This window comes from Rosa chinensis, chromosome 7 (assembly GCF_002994745.2).
Source record: "Rosa chinensis cultivar Old Blush chromosome 7, RchiOBHm-V2, whole genome shotgun sequence".
Taxonomy (NCBI): domain Eukaryota; kingdom Viridiplantae; phylum Streptophyta; class Magnoliopsida; order Rosales; family Rosaceae; genus Rosa; species Rosa chinensis.
This window is the reverse complement of record NC_037094.1, coordinates 20,815,618-20,822,185: the sequence shown is the minus strand read 5'-3', so window position 1 is coordinate 20,822,185 and position 6,568 is coordinate 20,815,618. Positions and strand designations below refer to the sequence as shown.

The 6,568-nt window shown below is 42.0% G+C and overlaps 1 long non-coding RNA gene across 2 annotated transcripts; it reads right to left on the bottom strand.

The window, feature by feature from the left end:
* Positions 1–2,663: 2,663 nt before the first annotated feature.
* LOC121050814 lies at positions 2,664–4,665 on the bottom strand. 2 transcript variants are annotated; one of them, XR_005804048.1, is made up of 3 exons: positions 4,460–4,665; positions 3,480–3,512; positions 2,664–2,902 (listed from the first exon to the last, which is right to left on the bottom strand). It is a non-coding gene; the product is annotated as an uncharacterized LOC121050814 (long non-coding RNA). The 2 variants fall into 2 exon arrangements; XR_005804049.1 differs by lacking the exon at positions 3,480–3,512.
* Between the last annotated feature and the right edge of the window lie 1,903 nt (positions 4,666–6,568).

The following is a 6,568-nucleotide window of genomic DNA, read 5'->3' as shown; positions in this document are numbered from 1 at the left end:
TTTTGGGAGATTGAGAGATTTGGGTTATCACTTCAGCTTTGGTCAGGCATGTCAAATCTCCTTTGCATCTGGTACGTGTTTCTCTCTGAATTGGTTGATTGGGTTTTGGGTGGTGTTGATTTGTTTGACTTCTGTTGAAGATATTATTTTTGGGTTGTGGTTGAGTTTGTGGTCTTAGATCTACAAGTAAATAAATGCCTCTTTGTGGCTGTTGAACATGTTCTTGGGTCGATTTGCTAATTGTTTCTGGTGGCTTTCTCCGGGTACCTCACACAGAATGCTATACCGTCCGGGATACCGATCCAACTCCTAGATCCTGAATCAAGAATACAACGTTAGAGGGGTAAACCGTACCAGACGGTTTACACCTCTTCGATGCCTGAGTGAGAAACTAATATATAAGAGTATCAAGTAAATAGTGGATAAAGGAGTTATTACCCGTCAAAGGTAGTTGTGCTAATGCCCTTATACTCGAGCATGGGGAAGGAGTCTCCCCTATCTTCGATGTGGGACATAGGTTGTTCTTCTGATGCCATATCAACTCTCTTGTTTGTGTAATTAGATGGGATGTGCCAGCCTTGCACCGGGCCCTGGGTGGCTGAGGTGACATCCCATACGAGTCATGCCATTATGGGTCGTGAACCCGGCCCATGGTATAGTACTGGGGAGTACCGAAGGATCTTAATTGATAGTGCCAAACCTGGTGGAGACTTCCCTGGTATGTACAAGTCCCCCAAGTTCCTGTTCAAGATGTTTCTTTGGTGGGGACTTAAAATATTTAGTCACAAGGTTTGGCACTAGCCTATAGGGAGTCCCCCAAGTTCCCGTGCAAGAGATGTCTTCAGCGGGTTACGTTATAGGTAGCTAATCTACAGTGCTCCCAATTTTAACCCGTAAAGGTTAAAGAAAACCTCCGGGTACCGTTGGGGAACTTGAGCCTCTGGTACCCGGAAGGGTAGAATGAGGGTTTAGGCCTCCGGTACCTAATGGGGTAGAATGAGGGCTTGAGCCTCTGGTACCCGATGGGGTAGAATGAGGGTTTGGGCCTCCGGTACCCGATGGGGTAGAATGAGGGCTGGAGCCTCTGGTACCCGGAAGGGTAGAATGAGGGCTTGAAGGGTTAGCGGTGCATGTCCTCCACATGGGGCAGACTGGGTTACGCAATAAATGCCCGTGTCCCATCAACAAACGGTTTTCGAGACGTGGGACACATGTAGTGATCCTGTGGTTGAGGGCCTTTTGGCTTCAACGACCATGATGCTTTGGAGATTGAATTTAAAAGGGAAACAGACTGTTTGCCTTTGCACAAATTGCGAATTTCTGAAAACACTGAGAATCTGTGTTTTGCCTTTTTTCTCTTTGCTTGCTTCTACTGTTGTCGCTCTGAAGAGTAAAGACGAAGGCTTTGAGGCTCAATCGTGGAGAAAGCTTTGGCCAGAAGAGCGACTGTAGAAAAGAGGTAAGAGAATGTGGTTTGGGTTTTTTTTTTTGTTTTTTTTTTTTTCAGTTTGCTCAGTTTGGTATGTTTGTGGGTTTGCATTTTTCTGGGTTTTGTCTTATTTGCATGGGATTTGTGTTTCTTCGATTTTGCTTGTGTTTCTGGATCTATTTGGAATGAATAGTGGGAAAGTGGGTAAAATTGCTATGGCCGATTTGTGTATTCTGGGTTTGTAGGTGTTTCTTGGGTTGTTTTGTTATTTTCTCTTCTTGTTTGATTTTCTGGGTTTTGAAAGTGGGGGGTGATCCGCGCTTTCAGCAAGCCCTAGATCCTGAACTTAGGCTAATCCTTGTGTTTCTGATTCCAGATATAGCGAATTTTGAGGTCCAGGTTGATATAGTTCTAGGATGGAATCAGAAACCAAGGCCGGGGATGCGGGATCGTCGTTTCAGTCTTCTGCGAGGCAAGCAGAAGCGGATATCGACAGGTACTTGGAGAATACCGGATCCTCGACTAGGGTGTTCTCGGAGAGTAGTGAGGAGACCGACGAAGGTAAGAGCGAGGATGGATCTGCGGAGGCGCCGATAGTCATAGTGGCTATTCCCGAGGGCATCCCGAAACCTAGGTACACCTTAGTAGATGGGACCGTATGCGACGAACCCGGGAGAAGTATGACTATGAAGGAGATCATCGCCATGAGATTGAAGTGGGGAATACCGGACGAGGTAGAGCTTAGGCCTCTCAAGGCTGGAGAGATGGCTGCGAATCCTCCCCTGGAATGGGTGGCGCTGCACGAGAACCAGCTCCACCAAGGGCTATCGCTACCGCTGCCCCGGTGCCTACAATATCTTTTGTGGATGCTAAACCTGTCACCGGGGCAGTTGACTCTGAATGCAGTTCGACAAATATTTAGTATGATGGCGATGTGGGACTTGTGCCAGCAAGGGTGGCCTTTCATAAATGAATTCTGCGCGGTACACAGGGTTCTGTACTCAAGGAAGCAATCGTGTATAGGTACCGTGACGTTTGCGGCCAGGGGACTACAAGCCCTTGGTTACCAATATGCCTACCTCTATGAGCAAAAGATGGAGGAATAAAGTATTTCTTGCTGGAGGACGGCGGCAAATTAAGAATAAGAAGTGGCACCTAACCGGTACTTTCCAAGCTATCAGGGACCAGGCCTATTCATTTGTCACGTCCCGAACCCGGGTCAAATTTTTTTTAAAAATATTTCCCGAAATCCGAGGTGTGAGTAAAAATAAAAATAAACTAATAGAAAAAAAATAAAATCGACACTTTGATAATGGAATTGACTTATCATTTCGGTATAAGGATAAATCCAACTCAAGATCACTAAGAGTACTCACTTCCTGAATAATGATCTTACATATACAAAACTCCAACTAATTCTAATTGCTTTCGATCACTAATCTTCATAGTTCTTGTGTTTAATAACCTGCAAGACTGTTAAGGGGTGAGCTCAACCTGTGGCTCAGTAGGGAGCTATTTCTCTTCACACAAAAGATAACCAAACAATCATCATATGGTATGCATGAATGCATGTTCTATTCCCGATAATTCACACAGCAGAATAAACTGAGCCTACATGTCCCATACCATGTATTTTACCACGAAGGTGACTCAGAGTACTCAACTATATGAACTAACCCCCACCCAAAATCAATCCCCCTAACCCTGTTTTGCTAGTCATCTTGTCCATGCCCCTTTCGCCAGTCCCGAATTACCCTTTCAATCCTATACTAATTGCGCATTAACAATGGGCATACTTGGGATCTGGTACTTGCTGAGGTTATGGACTCAACTATGCAAAAGATAAATTTCAAACTTTCTTATATCGATAACATTACACATATCACCATCACCACCCTTATACTTCATATGTACTCAATGGATGATGCATCAATTGATAACATATACTTCGCAATGTAATTGCATCAAATATTCATTCATTCCACAACAAACATGTCAAGCAACATATATGCATACAATACAATTGAGTAGAGGTTCCCAGATCCCCTACCTGGATTTCAAGCTATTGTATAGATACATGTTCCTGCATAAAAAGTAAATATCAAAGTACAATTCACATTTCCTATGCATAAGCACATAATTTATTCTAAACACAAAGCTATGATTCTGCCTTAGAAACATACTTCAATATCGAGCTTATGTCTTAAGAAAATGGTACCTAAAATCTCAGGCCATTTTGGATTTCACTTGAAGTACTAAATAACTAACCAAAACATCTTGCAGATTTATTGTGAAGGAAAACTGATTTCACAATGACATAAGTATCTCATATGAATTCAGTAAAGGGCGTTACATGTTAAAGGGCGTTACATGTTTTGGTTAAAAAAAGAATCTCTATATATGTTCAGTTTGTAGTCGACCTAAACAAGTTTGAATAAAGGAACCTATTGAAACGAAATGGAACAAACAGAAACATAATGAAAATTGCAGAATTTCCTGATGCAGACCCTCAGCTTCAAAAAATCATAACTTACTCTAGAAAAGTCTTTTTCATGAGATTTCAATTCTGAAATGATCTTTGAGATGTCTACTGAAACTTTCATGAAGACACCAACTTCAAATACCCAGCCGAAGTGTACAGTTTTTAGTAAAAAGAAAACTGTGTCGAAAACAACAGATTGCAGACCTCTGTTTTTAGCCTCAAAATTAACCACTGAATCTTACATGAAATTGTATGAAACTGTACAGATATCAAGCTTACATTATAAGCTTTCAACACATGCAAATGGTTTCTAAAATGAAAGTCTAGATCAAAGGATATGGTTGCTCAAAATTAACTAAATGATTATAATGCAGAAACTTGTTCTAGCTTTCTCCAATGCCTACAAACTAATGTTTGAGGTTACTACTCAGTCTAAGATTGTTAAACTGATGCATATAGGTTCTTTGATCACTCTAACCTCTTGTTGTTAAGACAAAATAAGAAATCTAACCTAAAAAGCAACCTAAGAATTTACTCAGGACACCCACCTTAAGAAAACCAAGTTTCTTATCATCTTAATCTGCTTCTATGCTTGCCTTCTTTGAATCCCAAATCTAATTCTCCAAAACTAATCTTTGTAATCATGCCTTCCCTTCTCTTTCTTCTACCCCTTTCCTTTTCTCTTCTTCCCTCTCTATTTTCATTCTCACATATCTTTTTCTTTCTCCCAGTGTCTCTTTCCTTTTGTTTCCTTTCCTTTTGTTTATTTCTTTCTTTCTATCCTACTCCTTTCTCTCTATCTCCCTCACTCACGTTCTGTTTTCCTATTGCTCTCATTGTAATGTGTAAAAGAATCAAGTAGATAGCTGCTATTTATACTAGTTAGGTTCTTGGGCATCAAGCAAAACAATAAAATCTGCATATAGATGTGTTTGTCCATACCTATCACTTAATGACTTAATCACTAAACATTCAATAGATATACTTGTACAATCCTATCTCTTAATAGAAACCTTCATCAGTAAGTATTGCAGAGATAGGTATGAAAACTCTTATCCCTTTATAACTTAATGACCAAGGTTATATATAAAAACATATAGGAAGAAAATAAGCTTTATTTCTACAATATGGGGATATCCATGTGATAGCAATAGACTAGAAGTTTTAATGATGGATAAATAGAGCTTGAGCTATAAATTGAGTGATGCCACCTCAAGCTACTAGCTAGCTTAGTCTACAGGTTCAACAACACCTATAATTCCTAACTTTGCATAATCACCCAAATAGAATACTTACTCACACTTGGATACGAACAATGACTAATAAGAGATTCATTGATTGGGTTTATAAGGTCTCATCCGAAAATGTTTAATCCAATTGAGTAAAACTAGCTTCCTCACAAATCTACATGTAATAGGTAATAGACTTCTCGAACACACACACACACACAAGCTAGTAAAGAAAATATTATCACACGATCTAATATATAATTAAAATTTCGGGTTGTTACATCATTATCCGAGTTGGAAAGGAAAATGATAGCCCGGGTATACGCTGTTTGGAGTGAGGAGGAGAGAAACTCTTATAGATTCATCCGGTACTCCATACTTGATAGGCTAGGGCTAGGGAGACTCCCTGGTGAGGCTTATATTTCTGTTAATATGTGTATGTGTATGTCATCGTTTCCTTTTTACTTTAGTGACTGACTTTCGAATTGATTGTAGTGAAAGCGCCGAAAAGGAAGCCCCGGAAAGGTAAGGAGGACGACAGAATGGACGACAACCAGTTGATGGACATGTTGATGAGCCAGGGAGAAGACGCCCTTCATATTGAAGTCGACCTGGAGTCGAGGGCTACGGGTAGCTCCGTTGAAGAAACCTTACTGGAGATCACTGATGGAGGATACGGGGAGCCTGACCCTGATGCTCCCGTGACCCAAGTCGAGCAGCCTTCTGTCAGGAATGTTGTCACCATAGCTGATCCCGGAAGGAAAAAGGTACCGGTCTCTGTATCTCTCTCTTCTCGGTCCGCTGGAAGCAATGAAGTCTTGCTTCCAGGTGAGAAGAAGAAATCACATAGACACCGGCACCGAAGCGAGGATAAGCAGGAGGTGACCTATACCGGTCGGGATGTCAAAGAATCTGTGACGAAGAGGTAGAACAAAAATCATCCGGGACCAGAGTCGCCGCTCTCTCTTGGCATGTTGTCTCCTGCCATACCGGTAATCCCCAAGAAGCCCATTAAACAACTGTTGAGCGAGTACAGGGTTGCTGATGAAAAGTTCGTGCGGTCCATGCTCGCCGACCTGAAGGATATAGACCTCGATCGGGTGCGAGCCAGAGACAATACCCCGCAAGAGAATCGTCGCCTTGCTAGGGAGTCAATGATGCGAGTATGGGACTGCTTTACCCTTGTCTAACAACTTTTTACGGTGTTGCTAACGGTATGTTTGCAGGCACTTTTCAATGTGTACGCGATTGATGCCAGTGAGGAAGATACGCACCTGAAGGAGGAGGTTAGCAGTCTCTCCGGGCAGGTGAAGTATCTGCATGGGGAGAAGGCCAAGCTGGAGAAGGAGCGAGAGTCCTTGAAAGAGAAGATTAAGTCCTTGACTCCGATGGTTACCAAGCTGGATGCGGCGAAGCAACGAATCGCGG